At 36.4% G+C, this 10,673-nt stretch overlaps 1 pseudogene; it reads left to right on the forward strand.

Moving 5' to 3' along the window:
• LOC103672008 overlaps positions 1-5,011 on the forward strand; it is a 10,231-nt pseudogene extending 5,220 nt beyond the window's left edge.
• The last annotated feature ends 5,662 nt before the right edge of the window (positions 5,012-10,673 follow it).

The raw sequence follows: 10,673 nt of genomic DNA on the forward strand, positions 1-10,673 counted from the left end.
ATATATATATATATATATATATATATATATATACACACACACACACACAAAAATAAGGTTAAATACAATGAAGGGATAGAATATGACTGAAAAAATGAAAATAAAAAAACATTTTAAAAAATGAATTTGTAAGATAAGGAGTTGGTTCAAAAGTAAAGAAGAAAAATTTTTTAAAAATTAAAAGAAAGAAAAATTTTTAAATTAAAGTTGAAAGACTAAAGTATTATGGGAAGAAAGCCATGAATTCTATGTGCTGTATTCCCCTAGCACTGGAGTTTTGCAGTTTTGATTGATCAGTAAACTTGGTCTTGTCTGGATGTTCTTGCTGATCTTCTAGGGGAGGGGCCTGTTGCATTGATTCTCAAATGTCTTTGCCCCAGGCAGAATTGCACCGCCCTTGCCAGGGGCCAGGCTAAGTAATCTGCTCTGGTTTTCTCTATGTGGCTTTGGTTCCCTGAACCTTTTCCAAGCGGTGTTAGAGGATAAGAATGAAAATGGTGGCCTCCCAATCTCTGGGCCCAGAGGCAAAAGCTTGGGGCCCCACTACTCAATGAGCCCTCAGAGAAAAGCAATCTATCACTACTGTCTCCCTAGTCTCCAGTTGCTTACTGGCCTGTGATTGAGTGTTTCTATCTCAAACACACGACCCCATTTGGAGTCTCCAAACCCAGCAGACTCCTGCAGCACACTCCCATGTTGCTATTCCCAGGGGAGGAAGGGGAGTCTCCTTGGTTCTGCTGCTTCTTGGGCCCCTGCTTGAAAAGCAGAGTTCCGACTGTGCTGTGGATCATGGTTTATGGCAACCCTGAGCTGAGAGCCCACTCCTGGGCTCACTCTTTGCAGCCAGCTTCCCTGCTCCAATACCTGGGTGCTCTGCCACACACAGGCAACCCGTCTTCCTGTGACCCCGAGACTACACTACCCCAGTGAGGGCTCCATCCCCTGCTTAGCCACCTGAGTGATGTCCCTCATAAGAGCAGACATCTAAAAGTTCTGATTTTGTGCTCCACTGCTCTATCACTTGCTGGTAGCTGGCTGAAGGAGTCTCCCTCCCTGCAATCTATCTTCCCATATAACACCTCAGATACACTTCTCTTCACCTCCTACCTTGCAGAAAGTGGTTGCTGTTCTATTTGTAGAGTTGCTGCTATTATTTTCTTTGCTCTCTGGTTGAGTTCACAGGTGTTCAAGATGGTCTGATAGCTATTTAGCTGAATTCATGGGAGCAAACTAAATTAAGGTCTCCTACTCCTCCACCATCTTGAACTATCCAAATAGTTCTCTTCAATTCATTGAAACAAATGAAAACGAAAACACAACTGCTCGATATCTTTGGGATGTAGCAAAGGTGGTCCTAAGAGGGAAGTATATAACACTACAAGCCTTTCTCAAGAAACAAGAAAGATCTCAAATACACAACCTAATCTTACACCTAAAGGAGCTGGAGAAAGGACAGCAAATGAAACCTAAACCCAACAAGAGAAGAGAAATAATAAAGATTAGAGCAGAAATCAATGAAATAGAAACCAAAAGAACAGTAGACAGGTCATTGAAATTAGGAGCTGGTTCTTTGAAAGAATTAATAAGATCAATAAACCCCTGGCCAGGCTTATCAAGAAGAAAAGAGAAAGAACCCAAATAAATAAAATCATGAATGAAAGAAGAGAGATCACAACTAACACCACAGAAGCACAATTATAAGAACATATTATGACCAACTATATGCCAACAAACTAGACAATCTGGAAGAAATGGATGCATTCCTAGAGACATATCAACTACCAAAACTGAACCAGGAAGAACTAGAAAACCTGAACAGACCCATAACCAGCAAGGAAATTGAAGCAGTAATCAAATCTCCAAACAAATAAGAGCTCAGGGCCAGATGGCTTCCCAGGGGAATTCTACCAAACATTTAAGAAGAATTAATACCTATTCTTCTGAAGCTGTTTTAAAAAAATAGAAATGGAAGAAAAACTTCCAAACTCTTTCTAGGAGGCCATCATTACCTTGATCCCCAAACCAGACAAAGACCCCATCAAAAAGGATAATTGCACATCAATATCCATGGATGCAAAAATTCCCACCAAAATACTAGCCAATAGGATCCAACAGTACATTAAAAGGATTATTCACCATGACTAAGCAGGATTTATTCCTGGGTTGCAAGGTTGGTTCAACATCTGCAAATCAATTAATGTGATACACTATATAAATAAAAGAAAGAACAAGAACCATATGGTCCTCTCTGTAAAGGCAGAAAAAGCATTTGACAAAGTGCAGCATTCTTTCTTAATTAAAATTCTTCAGGGTAGGGATAGAAGGAACATACCTCATTATCATAAAATCCATCTGTGAAAAACCCACAGTGAGTATCATTCTCAATGGAGAAAAACTGAGAGCTTTTCCCCTACAGTCAGGAACATAGCAGGGATGTCCACTATCACCACTGTTATTCAACACAGTAGTAGAACTCCTACCCCAGCAGACAACAACAACAACAAAATAAAAAGCATCTGAATCAGCAAAGAAGTCGAACTCTGACTCTTTGTATATGGCATGATACTTTATGTGGAAAACCCAAAAGACTCCACCCCAAAATTGCTAGAACTCACACAGGAATTCAGTAAAGTGGCAGGATATAAAATCAGTGCACAGAAATCAGTTACATTTCTATAAACCAACGAGACAGAAGAAAGAGAAATTAAGGAGTTGATGCCATTTACAATTGCACCCCAAAGCATATGATACGTAGGAATATATCTAAACAAAGAGGCAAAGGATCTATACTCAGAAAACTATAGAATACTCATGAAAGAAATTGAAGAAGACACAAAGAAATGGAATAGCATTCCATGCTCATGGATTGGAAGAACAAATATTGTTAAAACGTCTATGCTACCTATAGCAATCTCTATAAAAATACCATTAGCATTTTTCACAGAACTGGAACAAATAATCCTAAAATTTTTATGGAACCAGAAAAGACCCTGAATCACCAGGGGATTGTTGAAAAAGAAAATGAAAGATGGTGGCATCACAATTCTGGACTTCAGGCTCTATTATAAAGCTGTGATCATCAAGACAGTATGGTACTGGCACAAATACAGACAGATAGATCAATGGAACAGAATAGAGAACCCAGAAATGGACCCTCAATGCTATGGTCAACTAATCTTCGACAAAGAGGAAAGAATATCTAATGGAAAAAAGACAGTCTCTTCAACAAATGATGTTGGGAAAACTGGACAGCCACATGCAGAAGAATGAAATTGGGGTGGCTGTGGCAATTTCTTAATGTAGGACAACACTGAAGTTTGCCACATCAATGGACTCTTCCTTTCACTTGAACACTTAGAGGGCATTGTAGGGTTATTAACTTCCCTGGTTTTAATATTGTCTGTCTAGGGATGTAGGGAGGCCTGAGGAGAGGGAGAAAGATGGAGGGAATGGCCAGGCAGTGGAGCAGTCAGAACCCACACAACATTTATGGATTAAGTTCGCCTTCTTGTATGGGTGCAGTTTGTGTTGCCTCAAAACCATTATGATAGCAACATCAAAGACCACGGACTACAGATCACTGTAACAAGTATATTAATAACAAGAAGGCTTGAAATAATGCAAGATTTACCAAAATGTGACAACAGAGACAAGAAGTGAGCAAATGCTCTTGGAAAAATGGTGCCAATAGACTTGCTTTACGGAGGGTTGCCACAGTCTTCCAACTGGTAAAAACACAGTATCTGTGAAGCACAATTAAGGCAAATAAAATAAAATTAAGTATGCCTGTAAAAAAAAAAAAGAAGAATGAAATTGGACCATTTCCTTATACCATACACAAAAATAGGCTCAAAATGGATAAATGACCTAAATGTGAGACAGGAATCCATCAAAATCCTTAAGAAGAACTCAGGCAGCATCCTCTTCAACCTTGGCCACAGCAACTTCTTGCTAGACACGTCTCCAAAGGCAAGGGAAACAAAGACAAAAGTGAACTATTGGAACTTCATTAAGATTAAAAGCTTCTGCACAGCAAAGGAAACAGTCAACAAAACCAGAAGACAACCAACAGAATGGGAAAAGATATTTGCAAATGACATATCAGATAGAGTGTTAGTATCCAAAATCTATAAAGAACTCATCAAACTCAACACCCAAAGAACAAATAATCCAATCAAGAAATGGGCTGAAGACACGAATAGACATTTCTGCAAAAAAGACATCCAAATGGCCAACAGACACATAAAAAAGTGCTCAACATGACTCGGTGTCAGGGAAATACAAATCAAAACCACAATGAGATACCACCTCACACCAGTCAGAATGGCTAAAATTAACAAGTCAGGAAACAACTGATGTTGGCAAGGATGCAGAGAAAGGGAAACCCTCTTACACTGTTGATGGGAATGCAAGTTGGTGCAGCCAGTCTGGAAAGCTGTATGGAAGTTTCTCAAAAAGTTGAAAATAGAGATACCCTAAGTCCCAGCAATTGCACTACTGGGTATGTACCCCAAAGATACAAATGTAGTGATTGGAAGGGTCACCTGCATCCCAATGTTTACAGCAGCAATGTCCACAATAGCCAAATTATGGAAAGAGCCCAGATGTCAACTGACACATGAATGGATAAAGAAGATATGGTGTAAATATGTGTACAATGGAATATTACTCAGCCATCAAAAAATGAAATCTTGCCATTTGCAACAACATGAATGGAACTAGAGGGTATTATGCTAAACGAAATAAGTCAATCAGAGAAAGACAATTATCATGTTATCTCACTGATAATGGGACCCCTCTCACTCTCGAGAGCTTTTTGTGTATCTTCACTTAATAAACTTCTATTGCTTTACTCCAAAACATAAAAATAAAAATAAAAAAGAAATAAAAGAATACGATCAAGCTGGTCCTGGAAGATAAAGTTATCCAGGCAGAATTGCTGAAAGTCAAACCAAAGACAAAGGCACAGAAAGATAAAGGGAAGGCAGCATATGCAAAAATGTTTGCCTAATAAGGAATTCAGTTTTACTTAAATATTATGCATTCATTTTATATGGGCAAAAAGAAAATTTAAAGACTTTTTGCTGTGATATGTGATCCATAATGTATTTCTTTGATATTTCAGTTTCACATTGTTTACAGTTTAAGAATAGTGAAAATTTTCACTTTTAATAAAGCAGTGTTACCAAAAATAAAATGTTTTATTTCATTATTTAAATTTTTTACATTCAATTATCTTTTCCATTTTTATTGAAATACAATTAACATATAAAATTGTGTGTTTCTAAGTTTTTGTTTAAATTCCAATTAACATACAGTGCAATATTAGTTTCAGATGTAGAATTTAGTGATTCATTACTTATATACAACACCCTGTGCTCATGACTAATAGTGGCATCCACAACCAACCACCCATTTAACCCATCTTCCCACCCACCTCCCTTTCAGCAACCCTCAATTTGTTCTGTATGGTTAAATGTCTGTTTCTTGGCTTGCCTTTTTTCTCATATGTTCATCTGTTTTGTTTCTTAAATTCCACATATGAGTGAAATTATATGGTATTTGTCTTTCTCTGAGTGATTTATTTTGCTTAGCATAATATTCTCTAGTTACATCCATGTAGTTGTAAATTGCATTATTTCATTCATTTATATGACTGAGAAATAGTCCATCATATCTATCATCTATCTATCTATCTATCTATCTATCTATCTATCTATCTATCTATCTATCTATCATCTATCATCTATCTATCATCTACCATATAGAGGATATAGACCATATCTTCTTTATCCATTCATCAGTCAATGGACATTTGGGCTCTTTCTATAATTTGGCTATTGTTGATAATAATCCTGTAAACATCAGAGTACCTGTATCCCTTCAAATTAGTATTTTTGTTTCCTTTGGGTAAATACCTAGTAGTGCAATTCCTGGGTCATTGGGTAGTCCTATTTTTAACTTTTTGAGGAATCTCCATACTGTTTTCCATAATAGCTGCATCAGTTTGCATTCCCACCAACAGTGCAAGGGTGTTCCCCTTTCTCCACATCCTCACCAACACCTGTTGTTTCCTGTGCTGTTAATTTTAGCCATTCTGACTGGTGTGAGGTGATATCTCATTGTAGTTTTGATTTTAATTTCCCTGATGAAAGCATGTTAAGCATGTTTTCATGTGTCTGGTGGCCATTTGGATGTCTTTTTTTGGAAAAATGTCTCTTTATGTCTTCTGACCATTTTTTAACTGGATTATTTGTTTTTTGGGGTGTTGAGTTTGATAAGTTCTTTATAGATTTTGGATACTAACTCTTTAGCAGATATGTCATTTGCAAATATCTTCTTCCATTCTGTGGGTTGCCTTTTGGTTTTGTTGACTGTTTCCTTTGCTGTGAAGAAGCTTTTTATTTTGATGAAGTCCCCGTAGTTTTTGCTTTCGTTTCTCTTGCTTCAGAAGACATATCTAGTAGGAAGTTGCAAGGGCTAATATCAAAGAGGTTACTGCTTGTGCTCTCCTCTAGCATTTTGATTATTTTCTGTCTCACATTTAAGTCTTTCATCCATTTTGAATTTATTTTTGTGTATGGTATAAAAGTTGTGGTCCAGTTTCATTCTTCTGCATGTCACTGTCCAGTTTTCCCAATACCATTTGTTAAAGAGACTGTATTTTTTCCACTGGACATTCCTTCTTACTTTGTCGAAGATTACTTGACCATATAGTTGTGGGTTCATTTCTGGGTGTTCTATTCTGTCCCATTGATCTATGTGTCTATTTTTGTGCCAATACCATACTGTCTTGATCACTAGATCAAGCTTTGTAATATCGTTTGGAGTTTGGAATTGTGATGCCCCCAGCTTTGCTTTCCTTTTTCAAGATTACTTCGAGGTCCCTATAGTTTGGAGTTTTAAAAGTCAGCAGTCTTGGCTGGGGTAGACCCCAAAGTGCACTGTGCCACTCCAGGTAGGCAAGCAATCTGGAGGCAGACAGATTGAAAATGGTGATCTGAAAAATGCTTGGGATGCACAATGGGAAATTATCCCCACTCCTGGGAGTGCTTTCCTGAGACTAGCAAGCATCGACTTCCTTCTCCAGGGACAATGCAGCTGGCTGGTACCACTTCCCTCCCAACCTCAGTAAACAGCACAGCACCAACACTGGCTTACCTGCTTACACCAAGTCCCACCCTCCCTGTGCTCTGCTGATACTGCTTTTCTCTGGCAAGTGTGCCTAGGGACCATCACAACAGGCCCCTTCCCCAGAAGACCAGAAGAAAGCTCCACATGCACCACATCTACCAATTATAGCATTCTGCAAGGCTGCAGTTCTAGCAGAAGTAACATCAGGTCTCATTTAACAAGCAGACCAGAGCATACCTATTTAAAACTTGCCACACTCTGGACAAGATCCGAATATTGTATTAGTTAATGGTATACAACATAATAATTTGGTAGATAGATAGGTAGATAGATAGTAAAATGACTGCAAAAATAAGTTAGTTAACATCCATCACCACACATAGTTAAAACATTTTTTTTCATATAACAAAAACTTTTGAGATTTACTCTTTTAGGAGCTTTTGAATATGCAATATAGTGTTGTTAACTATAGTCAGCATGCTGTAGATTACTTTCCTAAAACTTGTTTACCTTACAACTGAAAGTTTGTACCTTTTGACCACCTTCATCCATTTCACCTACCTCACACCCTTTTTTCTCAATTTTGCATATGCAAACTTCAACAATTTAAAAGTAATACTTGGTAAAAGTACAACTTACTAGTTTGGAAGGATAGTCTCTTCAACAAATGGTGTTGGGAAAACCAAACAGCCATATAGATAGATAGATAGATAGATAGATAGATAGATAGATGATGATAGATAGATGATAGATGATAGATAGATAGATAGATAGATAGATAGATAGATAGATAGATAATAGATTTTAGAGAGAGAGAGAATGAGCTGGAAGGGCAGAGAGAGAGGGACAGAAATTATCAAACAGACTCTGTGCTGAGTACAGAGCCTGATGTGGGGTTCAATCTCATGACCCTGAGATCATGACCTGAGCCACAACCAAGAGTTGGACGCCTAACCAACTGTGCCACCAAGGTGTGTGTATATATATATGTATATATACATATACATACATGTATGTATATATACATATACATATATGTGTAATGGAATATTGCATAGCTTTAGAAAAGGATGAGATAGTGCCATTTGTGACAACATAGATGGACATAAAGGGTATTATGCTAAGTAAAATAAGCCAGATTGAGAAGAACAAATACCATACAGTTTTTCTCGTATGTGGAAGCTGAAAAAAACCCAAACGAACAAACAAACACAAAGCAAAATCAGAACTATAAGTATAGAGTCCAAACTGATGATTGCCAGAGGGAAAAGGGCTGGGGGAATGGGCAAAATGTGTGAAGGAGAGTGGAAGTTACAGACTTCCATTATGGAATTAATAAATCATGGGGTTAAAGGCACAGAATAAAGAATATAGTCAATGATACTGTAATAGTGTTGTATGGTGACAGATGGTAACTACATTTGGGGTAGGCATAGCATAACATACAGCGAAGTTGGATCAGTATGTTTTACACCTAAAACTAATGTAACATTATATGTCAGCTATACCCAAATTAAAAAAAATTAAGAAGGAAATATGACATATATCATACATTATACATATACCACATATACTACATATATTTTATTATATGATACATGTATCATACATAATATACAATGGAATATTGTTCAAACATAACAAAGAAGGAAATCTTGTCATTTACCACAACATAGATGGACTTTGAGGGCAGTATGCCAAGTGAAATAAGTGAGACAGAAAGACAAATGCTGTATGATCTCACTTACATATGGAATCTAAAACGAAAACAAAAATCTAACCTCGTGGACATAGAGAACAAATTAGTGTTTGCCAGGGGAAGGGCAAAGGGATATGGGTGAAGGTGGTCAAAAAAATATAAACTTCCATTTATAAGACATACATATATCAAATCATTATATTGCACACCTACAGCTAATGCAATGTTATATGTCAATTATATCTCAATTTAAAAAAGTGGATAAGGGAGGAAAACATTTCTTTACCACCTCTTTCATATATTCACTAATTTTCATAGTGTTAAGGGCATCTACTAATAATTTAAGACAGGGAGAAACCCAGGATTTGTAGGGCTTTAAGTTTATACAATTTGGGTTGGGTCCTTTCTAAGGAAAATAATCCAAAATTATAAACCTAAATTTGCTAGGCTCTGTCCTAGGGTTTGTAAAGGACCCATACAAACAAAGCACCTTAAAGTTTATGTTTCATTAGCTATACAATAAGCCACTTCTCCAAAAGTATTAAGGATATCATAAAAACAAATTAATACTTGGTAAAAGTGCAATTTATTTGTTTGGAAGGACAGACTAAGAGGAATTTATGTAGTGTCTGTTAGAAGAAATATGATTTATTATACAGTGTAAATAGACAACTGACAGCCAGTATTGAGAAAATCCCATAGAGTATTTGAACGGAATGTAATTCATAGACACTCTTTCCATAAAGCATACTTATTAATGCCAAGTATTCCTCAGAGATTTGATATTTTCTGATTCAGAAATGCCCTATAGGTTCAATTTTACTCATAGATAAAAATAAAAGTGCTCTTATTAATTTTAATGTTTATTATCAACAGTCACACGTTCCTGGCTATCTTGCAACTTGTAATTGCAAAGTTAGAATTAAGACATTTTGACTATTTTAATAAAGAAGTAGAAAACTTTTTAAAAATTGAATTTCCGTTTTTCCCTTTCTTCTTTTATTTTGGAATGTATGTATTTTATTTGTTTCATTGTTTCATTGTATGTATTTATTTGTTTCATTGGAATGTATGTATTTTGTTTCATTGTATTTTATTTGTTTCATTATTTGACAGAATCATTTTTGCTTTAATAAAAATAGTAATAATAATACTGATATATGTATATATATATGTGTGTGTGTGACATTCTCAGCATTTTGCATGGATTACTTATATAATTTTCACATTAATCCTATCAGATAGGTACTATTTCCATTTTTTTTGGATGACAAAACTAAGGCACAAAGAATTTCAAGAACTTTCCTAAAGTCACATAAACAACCTGCAAGTAGACATAGCCATAATTTAAACTCATATCTTCTAAGGACGGGGTTTATGCACCTTGACACTGTAACATTATCTTATAGAGAAAACATTTAAGTACTTTTAGCATATCAATAGTTTTATGAACACAACATCCTTATTACAAATTTCCACCTTGCAAAGTTGGTAATTCATCTATACACAATTTCTTTTATCAGGAATCTTCTGTTCTTCAATATTAAAAAAATTTAAAGAGCCAGAATGCCATTCCAAATTTTCCAGATTTAAATCATGCAATAATTTGGTTTAAGTGTCTGAACTCTAACCAGCTTGTAACTTACTATACTATAGGACAAGTATTATTGCATGAAACCAGAAAGATTTAATCCATTGCTATTGGTATGCACAAGACCTTTTAATCTTGGGTTAGAAAATAATTTCTAGGGGCGCCTGGGTGGCACAGCGGTTAAGCGTCTTCCTTCGGCTCAGGGCGTGATCCCGGCGTTCTGGGATCGAGCCCCACATCAGGCTCCTC

This window comes from Ursus maritimus (assembly GCF_017311325.1).
Source record: "Ursus maritimus isolate PB19 chromosome X unlocalized genomic scaffold, ASM1731132v1 scaffold_X1, whole genome shotgun sequence".
Taxonomy (NCBI): domain Eukaryota; kingdom Metazoa; phylum Chordata; class Mammalia; order Carnivora; family Ursidae; genus Ursus; species Ursus maritimus.